Here is a 14,068-nt window from a genome sequence, read left to right as displayed (position 1 = left end):
AAGACACACTTTACAGACAAGATCTTTCCTCTCTTTCTGACTGATCTTACTTTGATGCTTGTCTTACACCGCTACACAATAAGTGGTTGTGCCAACAGCCTCTGGACACACAGCTGCGTTGAAACAGACCTCTCTATCGATCCATCGTTCAGCTCACAGAATCACAGATCAGATCAAACGAAGAAAAACAGAAGAGAGAGAGAGAGAGAGAGAGAGAGAGAGAGAGAGAGAGAGAGAGAGAGAAAGAGAGAGAGAGAGAGAGAGAGAGAGAGAAAATAAAGTGTTGTCATGGCATCAGTGATGTCAAAAACCTGATCATCTCCAAAGTATTTTGCGAAAACTAAAATAATTCATTGGTTACTTACTAGTTAAACTAACTACTTTTAGCATTAAAAGACTATAACCCAGCAACAAATGTCAGGAATTATTCAATTCATACTGTTATAAGATGGTAATTTTAAGGTGGGTGACAGGTCATCATAAAATTGGATGAATTTATCTATCGTAGATATAGTATATAAAACAGGGTTCCCACAGTTAACTTCAAATTCAAGGACCTTTCAAGGACTTTCCAGGTCCAATACTCTCAAATTCAAGGACTAAATGTGGGGACAAATTTCAAGTGATAGTAAGGTTACATTGTGTTACAGTTCCCTTTCAAGGGAACTCGCGCTGCGTCACTGCGGTGACACTTTGGGGACGCCTCCAGGGGTAAGCGAGTCTGAATGTGTACATCAAATTCAACCAATGGTGTGGCTTAACAACAAAGACAGGGTGACGCGGGAGCCAGGAAGTATATCGCTATCTGAAATATTGCCAAAGACGGCGTTATAGGGACGCAGGAAGTATTACAAGGGAGACGCAGCGTCTCGTTCCCTTCTCAGGGAACAACAGTTACATACGTAACCAGAGACGTTTTGTGTCAAACACAACTATGCAAAAAAGCATTTTTGTATGAATCAACATTAGCATACAGAAGATATAAGAATTTAAAGCGAACAGTTTAGCACGTGTGCTTCAAAAGTCTAGAATTTGTATAATATTATCCAACACTACACAGGGAATATGGATTTTTTTCTAGAAAACTTCTTGCATAAAATAGATTCAAGCACTTTCAATGACCTGTATCTATGTATGTATATTTACAAAAACATCCCAGGGCCTTGAGTTTTTCACCCCAGATTCACAAACTTTCAAGGATTTCAAGGACCCGTGGGAACCCTGATAAAAACAGGTAAGTAAATATTTTGGGTGATCTCTTCACCTATAAAAGAACGCCTCCGAAAAGTTCAGGGTCACGTGTGAGAGCGTTTCATTTGTCATCACACAAGATGTAAGTAAATAAACTCAGCACCGAGTGCCAGAGAGGAGCTCACAAGTCAATGAATCGTGTACTTGTTTGTTTTAACACTCACTGTTAATTTCTCTCTTCTTCCTCTCGCTCTGATCACAGAATATTCTTCCATCCTGCTCTGGGAATGATTAGATCATCTCTGCAAACGCTCACACTCTTTCATCTGTGTGGAAACAGCTTGAATCTGTCCGACCGGCACGGCGAAAAAAAATCAAGCTTCCGAAAGACACGCCGTCTGTGAATCAGAGCTTGCTGGAGCTGGATCACAGTATTAAACCACAGCAAGTAAGAAGCCGTAAACCGAGTGCGACAGAAGGGCCACGTACGAGCCGAGGGGTTTCTGGGATACATTAACTAATGCTTCGGTTCAATGAAGGACCCTGACCCGCCCAACGTGTTCAACAGGCCTGCGCGTGTGAGGCGACGGTGCCCCCCTCCTGTGCCTCGTTGCGGCGTGCCAAACTGTGGCTTATGATCTCACTTCCTCCGCTCGGTCACAGTGGTTTAGGAATGGCCACCGGTTGGCGTGATGATTTGTGGCCCAATTGGAAGCCTTTAAAGGCCCACGTCTGTGTATGAAGCCTGACGCCTGCCTGTGGTCATAACGTTCTCCATTCTCCATTTTTCCTTTTCTCCTGTAAATGATGGATTGATGGAGTTAAGTCTCAAACACATCCCTTATGAAAAATAACCATGGTTTTTAATTTTGTGGTTACCAGGGTTTTTTTGGTGTATTGATTACCGACGACAGTAACCATGGTTTATCCAGGGTTTTTGTAGCAAAACCATGGTTATTTTGTGGTAACCATGGTTTTTTGGTTTCAAGGGATGGCCATGGAAACTTTTTTGAAAAGGCTGGGCAGGGAATGATGATGAGAAAAATAATAATTGGATGTCTGTGTATCCACTGCTTATACAGTATTATACTTAGCTGCACTTTCTTTTTGGCATGTTGGCAAAGTCTTGACTTTTGATTTTGACTTTTGCCATACTACTTTCTAATCCTTCCCAGTTTGTACTATATTTGATGGCTGATGATTGACAGGAGAGGAAGTCTACGGAAGGTTGGCAGTCGTACACCAGAAATTTGCGAGTGGCAGCAGAAGAGTTTTGTCTGGCACATAAACACGGGCTAAAGGAAGCAGCTCTCATCTGCAGCCAACATTAAATGTGTGTTCAGTACATACACTTTACTGTGTGTCATACAGCTGTGACAGGATCCTTTGATTTAGAGGTAATCGCATGTCACATTTATTGATCAGTATTTCAAAAGTGATCAGCTCCTCTCATCGTCATCTCACATTCTCACCATCACAGCCAGAAAAAAATGTTTCCTAGCTGTCACTGGGTTCTGGCTGGAGGGGATACAGCTACGGACAAATCTTGCGAGATGTTGGGTTTAGGGTTAGGTTTGGGGGTTGATTATAATTATGGCCATAGCTGTATCCCTTCTAGCCACAAAATCTGTCACTGGGGCGGTACCCTTTTAAAAAGTACAACTAAAGAGTACCTCAGAGTACATATTGGTATCAAATGTATACAGCAGGGAAAATAAGTATTTGACACATCAGCATTTTTATCAGTAAGGGGATTTCTAAGTGGGCTAATAGACACAAAATTTCCAGCAGATGTAGCCATCAAGACAAACATAGAATTTATACAAAGAAATCAGAACATTTAAGTATACAAGTTGAGTCATAATAAATAAAGTGAAATGACACAAGTATTGAACACACTTTATTTAATACTTTTTGGTTGATTACAGCTCAGTAATCTGCATTGCTCAGGAGTGATTCTGTCCCATTCTTCCACACAAATGGTCTTTAAATCTTGAAGGTTCCTTGGGCCTCTTCTATGAACTTTGATCTTCAGTTCTCTCCATAGATTTTCTATGGGATTTAGGTCAGGTGATTAACTGGGCCATTCAAGCAACTTGATTTTCTTTCTTTGAAACCACATCATTGTTTCCTTGGCCTTGTGTTTGTCCACCCTCTTTTCATTTTCAGCTTTCTGGTAGATGGCAGCAGATTTTTATCCAGAATGTCCCGGTACATTTCTCCATTCATCCTGCCTTCAATAATATGAAGTCTGCCAGTACCCCTTGCTGAAAAGCAGCCCCAAACCATGATGCTTCCAGCCCCAAACTTAACTGTTATGGTGTTCTTGGGGTGGTGGGCAGTGCCATTTCTTCTCCAAACATGGTGTGTAGAATGACTGCCAAAAAGTTCAATTTTGCTTTCATCTGACCATACCATAGTCTCCCAATAATCCACAGGCTTCTCCAAATGCTCTTTCGCAAACTTTAAGATGAGCCTCAACATGCTGTTTGTTCAGCAATGGAGTCTTGCGTGGTGAGTGTGCATGGATGCCATGGCGGTTCAGTGCATTGCTTATAGTTTTCTTTGAAGCAACAGTACCTGCTGATGCAAGGTCTTCCTGAAGTTCTGCCCGAGTGGTTATTGGCTCTTGGAGAACTCGTCTGATTATTCTTTGGACTCCTCGGACAGGGTTCTTACATGGAGCACCTGATCATGGCCGGTTTATGGTGAAGTTATGTTCTTTCCATTTCTGGATAATAGCCCCCACAGTTCTCACAGGAACATTCAGCAATCTGGAAATGCGCCTATAACCATTCCCATAAAAATGCTTTTCAACGATAAGATTACGAATATCTTAAGAGAGTTCTTTGCTTTTACCCATCATGAAGTCTTTCCTGTGTGCCTCCTGGGTAATGCGAAGCCTTTTTAGGCCATCAATTAGGACTAAAGCAGCTGATATCAATTAGTACTGAAAGGGGGCAGGGTTTCTCTCTCAATCCTGACAGATTTCAGGTGATCTCCTGGCTTTCTATGCCATTTTGCACCTTGTTCTCTTCATGTGTTCAGTACTTATTCCCTGTGTCATTTCACTTTATTTATTATGACTCAACTTGTATACTTAAATGTTCTGATTTCTTTGTATGAATTCGATATTTGGCTTGATGGCTTCATCTGGTGGAAATTTTGTGTCAATAGCCCACTTAGAAATCCACTTACTGATAAAATGCTGATGTGTCAAATACTTATTTTTCCCGCTGTAAATGGTACATTTTAGGAGCTTTTTAAAGGATAGGCAACTGCCCCAGTGACGGCTTGGGACCATTTCTCTGACAGTCTGACTATGCTGCACATTATTTCCATTGTACATAATTTTCTTAGATGAAAATTTAATAATCTGACTGTTCAGTAGTAATGTTTGTTTAAAGAAAAGCGCTCTTTAGAAAACATCATCTCTTACTCTGAATACACATTATTAATGTGTAATTACTAATTTTCCTATCCAGCACCAATGAGCTCAGCTACAGATTTACTTCACATTAGACGGACAAAGAGTCTCACAGATCACTGCACGAGCTGCAGAGATATAAACACCACATTAATACAAGATATATACCGTAAAACTAAACATACTGTTCATTTAAAAATGCTCATTATCTATAATATCCACAGGAAGACCTAATATTCTTTTACTTGCAATGCTACATAAACATCATTTAGTTTTTGCATTATTTAACCTTAATGATCAGCATGATGTGATAGTGAAGTGCGATATTTTAAATAAATTCACTGAAATTAAATACAGCGATAAAGATTTAGTTGCATATAATCTGAAAGTCTGAAAGAAATTACCACTGGTTAAGTTATCTTAAAGGAAAGTTCAATTTAATACATCTTAAGCTTTTGATCACCACCAACGATAATCCTGACCAATCTCAAACCCCTCTGTAATTCTGCATGATTTCACGTATTTGCGAGCTTCTTAACTTTGGATTTGTTGGCAAAGCTGTAGGTCTGTGTGTGGGGAGTTGTTGTATTATTTGCGGTGGATCGGCGCTGTATAATCAGGCCCATATCTCGATGTCTTGGCTCTTTCCTCATTGCTTTCACAGTTGAGTGGCATTGCTTTACTGCACCATGACAACTAGTGCCTGCCAGTCACTGCGGTTTCAATAAAAAACAGTCATTTTAGTCTTTATATCTTATTACAGTCAGTCACTTTAATGTGAGCTCTCTGTAGAGATGCCAATGTTACCCATGAATGAGTCCAGGAACGGAAAAGAGCTTCACAGAAAATAAGTAAGTACAGTAAGACCAGAGAGAGAGAGAGAGAGAGAGAGAGAGAGAGAGAGAGAGAGAGAGAGAGAGAGAGAGAGAGAGAGAGAGAGAGAGAGAGAGAGAGAGAGAGAGAGAGAGAGAGAGAGAGAGAGAGAGAGAGAGAGAAAACTAGCAAAAAAATGTATGATTCTAGATTTAAAGGTGCTATATAGAAATAGATATATAGGACTTTCTTTTCAGCCAAACTCAGTTGGAGTTATATTAAATATTTTACATTTATGTATTTGGCAGACCTTTTATCCAAAGCGACTTATAGGGCATTACTATGTATACATTTTTTTTCAGTATTTGTGTGAACCCATGACCTTTGCAGTGCTCTACCACTAAGTTATATAGAAGCACAATCCTGTATTTTATCAGCTTTATAATGGCACTGGATAGTGCCCCATTTTTAAAGCTACAAAAAGTGCATTGATCCATCCACCTCTTGCTTCATTTCAGATTTAACTCTTTCCCTGCCAGCGTTTAAAAAATAGATGCCAGCCAGCGGCAGCATATTTTAGGATTTTCACAAAAGTTTTATGCTTTCCAGAAAATTTTCTTTTAACTTAAGTGGCGTTGTCCCGCTCACGGGACACCTAAGTTTACGTCAATATTTTCCATGTAAATTTTATGTATATCACTACAAACTATATATTGTTGGAAAGGTCTAAGCCTCTAGAATACATATATCAACAGTGTTTTATAAAATAAATTATGTAGGGAGAGTAATTGATTCAATTTTAAAGAGAGTGCGCATCAAAACTTTTATATCCTGATAAATGTCACTGTCCCACCAGCGGGACGCCTACATTTACTTCAGTGTTTTGCATGTGAATTCTTATCCAATCTAAGAGTGTAGATTTCATTTATTATCACTATTTTGGTAAAGGAATTACATAGTGTGAGCTATTTTCTAAAATGTCACGGGTATACAGGTGGGCCCACGTTGTTGTTATATATTTGTAACACTAATACCCTGTTCCAAACCTAAACAATCATGACAAACTATATATCACTGGAAAGCTCTAAGAGTGTAGTTTTCATATTGCATCACCATTTTGGGAAAATAATGATGTAGTGAGAGTCAGTTTCTAAAATGTCACACTGCCACAGTTGGACTCAATTTGTTTTTGCATATGTATAGCACTAATACCCTGTTCTAAACCTAAACAATCTTGACAAACTATATATTGTTGGAAAGCTCTAGGTGTGTAGTTTTCATATTTCATTGCCATTTTGGGAGAATTATGACGTAATGAGAGTCAGTTTCTAAAATGTCACGGGGCCACAGGTAGGCCTAATTTGTTTTTACGTATTTATAAGACTAAAACCCTACTCTTAACCTAAAAAAATCATGACAAACTATATATCACTGGAAAGCTCTCAGAATGTAGTTTTCATATTTCAAGGTCATTTGATGATAGAAATAATGTAGTGAAAGTTTTTAGTTACATGACCCCACCCCCCATAGGAATGCATATTAATTTTATATATTCATAATTCTAATATAATATTAAAAATCTTCAAAAATGTTGACAAACTATATTGTTGGAAAGCTCTAAGAATGTAGTTTTCATATTTCAAAACATTTTTGCAATAATAATAATGCAGTGATAGTAATTGAATAATTTGTGACAAGTGTATGCTGCAAACCGTTGACACCTAGTGGACATTGTTGGCAAAACCACTAAAAGTGTGACACACACATACATTTTTGTGATTTTAACTTGAAATTTGGATCAGAACTACTTGAGACTTATGGCTTCATGTTTGCATTATTACTTTTGTGAAACCTTTACATTTTTATAATTTTATTTATAAAAATAATATGTTATGGAATTATTTTTATTTATTAAAACAAATGTAAACTGCTATAACAATTTAATTATTTAATATGTTCACCTCCTTTCACTTCTGTGAAAACCCCCAAAGTGTCTTCTTTAAAACAAGACCAAAAAATGCCCGAGTTATATTAATTTGAAGATGTATATCACAATTTCACCCCCCCCTCTAAAGGTATTTGCACCACCTAAGGGGTTAATATATAAACGTACAATATATCAAATGAAAGAACAGACAAAAAAAAAAACGTTTCATCCTACCTTCACTTGATCTCTTTTTATTGCCTCTCAAATATGTCTTTAAAAATACCAAATTTTGAGCAAAAAACTGAAAAATTCCATTTTTGTGAAGGATTTTTAATAGAGATCAGATTCAGAGCAATGATCAAAACAAACACAGAGTTCTTACTGTTTACTTTTGGGTTTTATAAGTTGGGTAAGAGCGCCACTTGGTGGATAATAGCGGAAATACGCATTGCAGCAAAAACTCGTCATTGGCAAGGAAGTGTTTTCTCTTAATTCAAGAGTTAACTCGTCAATGGCGGGGAAAGATTTAATGACTGTATGGATGAGTTTTTGATGGGTGGATGTGCTTTTTTGGGCTTTAAAAATTATGTGATAGCGAAGTGTGATATTTTATCTAAATTCACTGAAATCGAATACATTGATAAAGATTTTGTTGCATATAATTTCAATAACAGGAGTCTACAGAAAGTGCATCCACATCTTACTTCATTTCAGAATTAACTCTTTTCCTGCCAGCGTTTTAAAAAAAGTTGCCAGGCAGCGCCAGCATTTTTTATGATTTTCATAAAAGTTTAATGCTTTCAAGAAAAAAAAAATTGGTATACTTATACTAATAATTACTAATAATTTACTTTGAGGTTAATAAGCTCTCTATTGTACAAATAACAACAAGTACTCTTTAGGTGCAAATATGTACTTTTTGAAAGGGCACCACCCTAGTGACAGCTGGGGTACATATTTTGACCATTTTCTTTTGACAGTGTACACCTGGCTTAAGGCTAAGTAAAATATGGCAAATAAATTTGTCCCTTTAAATAAACAGACTTAGAGGTTTCTGGCTATATCGAAGTTTCGCATATAACGACAGTGAACAGGGAATGTCTGTATCCTGTAAAATAAAAAAGATTTAGAGTCTCAAACGAAAACACTTAGTTTGGGAAAAGACTCGAGAGAAAACTAAAAATAAATGAATCTCAGAGGGAGGCTCTGTTAGCTCTCCACACTTTAAAAAAATACTGCAAGAAAAATCCAAGACTATGCAAAAATCAAGTGACACAAAGCAGCTAAATGAGAACCATTCAACACAGGTGGAAATCATAGCTGGACTGTTCATGAAAAAGAAAACAAAAGAAACGTCTGGCTGTCAGTTCAAACAGAAATACCAGTTTTTATTAAATAATTCAAACTTTCATTGTTTTTGTTATTTTGGCCTATTACGGGTCATGTGAAATTTAAATATATGCGGTTACATTGTCAAAATGCTTCATATGTTTGACTCTGGATGGATTTGATCTATTGATAGTAAAAGCTTTAATATATTAAAATATAATAAGATAATATAATATAATGCTGTGTGTATTTAACTCTTTATTGACCTCTTCCTTCAGACAACATCAGTCTCCCATATGACTAGAGATGCCTGTGCAGATCCTGATATTCGATTTCTTTAATGTGACATCTACAGATACTGATATACAGCCTACTGATAGTTTCGTTTTTTACTCCTTGCTTCAAATTATAATGTCATGAAATCCTAGAAGTGCAGAGCGTACAAACTTCAATTATGTTGTCACCCAATTCAATAATCACACCGTATGTTTTTTTTATTGTCAGGATATAATCTTCCCTAATCATTGGCTATTTTTGAACAAACGGCAGATATCTGATAGTGATAAAAATGCTTTTATCTGCCAATACTGATTATGTAAGGAATAATTGTTGACAGGCCATTGAATAATTAGAAAATAATGCACACCCAAGGTGACACGACGGCAAGCATAGTGGTTGTTATTTTACCACGGGTGTTGTTTTTTTTTTTTTTTTTAAATAATGCATACCCATTGAACATTTATCAACCAATCTGAATAAAGCATTCAACAGCCACGTGGTATTTAGGCCAATATATTGGTGCAATCCTAATTTAGACCGTATGCAGACTTGCATGTTACTTATATCACAGCCCTTTTGAATTGCTTGTTTTAATTTTGCGTCTTATGTTATGACAAACACAGAATCATTTATTGAAATCTACATCTGTGTTTCACAGCAGAAAGAAAGTCGTGCATCTCTGATATGAAGCATCTCTGATCTCCTCTGTTCACCTAAGCCACACCCTAGCAATAAAATGTTCCTCTAGATGTGAATTTTGTTTGCAGATGTACCTGACGCAGCACTCTGAGTTTCTGTGACTGTGGTCAACTGCATTACTGAAGGAGCTGGAAGTGGGTTTGTGGCTTTGCTTCTGTTTACTGCCATCAGAGCTTCTGTGATTGTTTGCGCTTATGGAAGGGTGGAGTGTACGGTAAATGCCTTCTGTCGGGTGCCCACAGAAACCCTGGAGATGTGCAAGTCAAGATGAGGTGGATATCATTCTGTTTGAGAGATATGAGAGTGTGTTTACGTGCAAATCATGTCTAGATTTAAAGGTGTCATAATCTTTACTTTTGTAGCATTGTTTTCTCAAGTCCACTTATAATGTCAGCCAAGGTTATTTCCACCATAATCAGTAGATTTTATTTAAAGGTATACTTCACCCCCCAAAAATGTTGTCATTATTTACTCACCCTCATGTCGTTTGAAGCCCCGATATGTTTCTTTGTTTCGTCAAAACCCAAAAATGTACTCCTCAAATTTCTTGTTGTGGATATCACTGTTGTTACACATCATTCACAACCAAACCTTCTAAACCTGCCTAAACAAAAGTTAGACACTAAGCAGTGATTCTTGGGAATTTGGATAAAACAGGTTTAAATTTTGAAAAAAAGTTAGTTAAATTACAAAATCTGAAGGTATATCATTATAGACCAAGGTCTTGGCTGTTTAGCAATTTACCGGTGCAACCTCCCCTGTTCGTTTTTATTTCATAAAATAGGCGTTTTTCCAGTTATTACTCATACAACATTTACTTTAAGCCTAAATAGAAAAAGTAATGATTTTTTTATTTAATAAACATATTTTTTATTAATAGAGACTATTAATTTAATTACTCAGCAGTACTGAAGAAACATATTGTAAGCATATTCATTTAAAACAAAAACAAAAAACTCTGTCTGACGGTGGTGACATTGGCCTCATTATTCCAAAATGTATACCACTCAAGTCAATGGCTTCTTGCTTAAACTTTATGTAAATATTTGGTCCAAAAAATAACAATCCTGAGCACTGTAGTGAACAAATATCAAATCATAACTTCCTAAAATACATAAAACCTGACAGAAAAGACAGAAAACCTGACGGTGGTGACAAAAACCTAATATAGATAAAAAAAAAATAGAAGAGTTGTTCACATTAGCCATCTTGTTTCCCCTCTGTTGCTAGCTACTTCAGACCTCTTCTTAAAAATGATACATTTATTTCATAATCTAATCTAATATTTTTTTACAAAGATGACGGTGTTGACATGTTATGGTTGTCACAGTAGCAGTGTCCAAAAATATGAAGAAGTTTAAGAGAAAATATCAAACATACAGGAGCTTGAGTGATCTTGAAGAATGCAGAAGAGCTGAAGGTTTGAAAATGGGGTCCTCAGGAATGCAGTTGACCCTGTAGTTGTCTGATTTTATTGCTTTTTAAAAATATCTGACGGTGGTGACGAATATGTGGGACACATTTTGAGCAATCACAAAATAATAGTAAATATTGTTCAAAACTCACTGTTTGTAGTTTTTAATACATATTACAATGTACTCTTTCATGTGGTTAAAATATTATTCAATTCAATTATTACTTTTGTCTTTTTTAATCAAGTAGAAATGATTATCTCTAAACCGAGGACAGCTGATTTTGTAGGCAATGGGCCAGCATATGATCATTAAATTAATAAAAAATAAAAATAAACCTATATAAAAACCTTACATATGTGCAAAGGACCCCCTGATTATAACATTGATTCTTTTTCTTCATGAAAATGTTATTAATTTCCAACAGAATTAGCACTTTTCTTAGTGGGACATGTTTTTGCCAAAGTTTCAAGAATCAGTGTAAGAATGTGCAGTGAAAGAGATGCACAGGTCTTTAATCAAATAAAGGATTTTATTTAATCTGTTTGTATGCCTTCTGGACACTTAAAGGGCACCTTTTGTCTGATTCACATTTGTACATTTTCTTTGAGTATAGATTAGTACATGTTAAAAATATGCAAAAGGTACAAACTACAAAGTAAACAATAATGCAAGTTATTCTAGCCATATCTGCCTAGAAAATCGCAACTTTTATTATCTTAGTATACGATGTAACTACAGAAGAGTCAAGTTTTAAATAGGAAAAATATTGAAACTCTTTGGTTATTTTTTAGCGCGATGCTAATGGTCTAATCAGATTCAATGGATTATGCTAAGCTATGCTGAAAGTGCTAGCACCAGACCCGGAGATCGGCTGAATAGATCCATACGAATCAAATGTTTAACTCTAGGGGAGCTGCAAAATGAGCATATTTTCAAAAAAAGTGGAGTGTACCTTTAAACTTAGTGCCCCGATTTTTGGATAAATTTTTTTTAACAGGCAACAGGTATAGACCCTGACCAGTCTTACTGTGAACAAGTTCTCATGCATACAGTATATGCATCAAAACTGATTTTTATGTTACAATGCAGATACACTGACACAAGAAATCCGTGCTTCATAAGATCTGATGCGTAATGGATGCCTTTCATTCGTTTTTCCTGTCATGCTTCATGATCATTTTCATATTTTGCACAGAATTTCAATTCCTCAGTGCGGACACATAATCATTGGCTGGGAGGAGAGGGGGAACCTGGCTAATGTGTTTAACAGCAATGATCCTGTTTAACTGCAGGCCCTGTTTGAACATGAGAAACTGCCTGATGGTCAGAATCAATTTCCTTACGGCCAAATTACTCCCACATCGGCTTAGAGTTTCACCTAAATGGCCAAACCTTAAAACACTAATACTATTGCTATTAAATTAGAGTCTCGATCATATAGTTCAAGTTATGCCTAATGCTGTTTGCTTTATTTATTGATGCACTGCAGGGAGGCAGAGAGTGTTTTGTATTCAAAGAATAGACGTGTATGTGTATGAGAGTCCTTATCTGATAAATAGATAAGTGTAAATGTGTCGGGGTGTTTGTATCTCTATACGTGCGTGCGCTCGTATAATGGAAATCCTATTTCATGGAATGGCTGCAAAATATTGCCGGGAAATATTGCTTAAACATTATATCTCGATCATTTTCGGTCTCTTGACGACACTCGATATAGCTCTCAATATTTATGTATTTGTAAAGAGCAAATCCTTCCAAAATAAGTATAAATGATTACAGTAGTCAGGCAAAACAGATTATTATCAGATGAACAAATCAGATTTTCCATTGAAACTTTCCAACTTTGTTTTGTTGGAATGCCATTAATCTCTCCCCTAAAAATAAAAAAATATGAAACCTTTAGCATCAGGTTTTGTTAAAAGAAAGGCTAAATGAAATACTAAAATACTACTTTTCAAATGTGCATGTAAAAATAAAGTATACTTAAAGGGGACATTTCACAAGACTTTTTAATGTCCCCAAAGTACATATGTAAAGTTTTAGCTCAAAATATCATTATAGATCATTTATTATAGCATCTTAATATTGTAGGTGTGAGCAAAAAGTGTTGTTTTAAATGCAAATGAGTTGATCTCTGCACTAAATGGAAGTGGCGTAATTAGATTAAGGGGCGGTATTATCCCCTTCTGACATCACAAGGAGAGCCAAATTTCAATAAGCTATTTTTTCACATGCTTGCAGAGAATGGTTTAACAAAACTAAGTTACTGGGTTGATCTTTTTCACATTTTCTAGATTAATAAAAACATTGTGGACCCAATTATAGCACTTAAACTTAAAAATGATTTCCATGATATGTCCCCTTTAAAGTCACAATGAAATTTGCGAGTTTCGTTATTTTTTCAAAATTCATGTGCCCTTATAATATTTAATCAAAAAACGCTAATCTCCTTCCTCCTCGAAACGATCTATCTTTAATTCCGGTCACGAGGAATGGCGCAAAATATTGCAGCGATTAGCAAGTAGCAACATGAACCAATCAGTTCTCGATGGACAAAATCAAATCCCGCCCCACCTTTATTCTCATTTCAGAAGCCGTTTCACTCAGATAACTGTATACGTCACAACGGGAAAAATAAGACTAATCGCTACGTTTCATGCCGACTTTAAATTTTCCTAAAATACAGTTAAATACCAGCAAGTACATTTGTAATACTTTGTTATTTTTTTGTGCTAAATAAACATGTAAAAGTTATTCCGAATATACTAATTTAAAGTATATTCTACTATATACTAAAAAAAGTATACTAATTACAATGAAAAAAATTATTCATTCAATTTAGGTAAGTGGTCACAATCAATTTAATTAAGCTATATTCAAACAAATGTTTTTTTCAAATTTCTTTTTAATGTTTAAATGTAGCTTAAATAAATTGATTGCGAACACTTACCTTAAAAAATTGAGTTAATTGAATGAATCATTTTTATC

The sequence above is a fragment of the Paramisgurnus dabryanus genome, chromosome 20 (genome assembly GCF_030506205.2).
Source record: "Paramisgurnus dabryanus chromosome 20, PD_genome_1.1, whole genome shotgun sequence".
Taxonomy (NCBI): domain Eukaryota; kingdom Metazoa; phylum Chordata; class Actinopteri; order Cypriniformes; family Cobitidae; genus Paramisgurnus; species Paramisgurnus dabryanus.
This window is presented reverse-complemented; position numbering follows the sequence as displayed.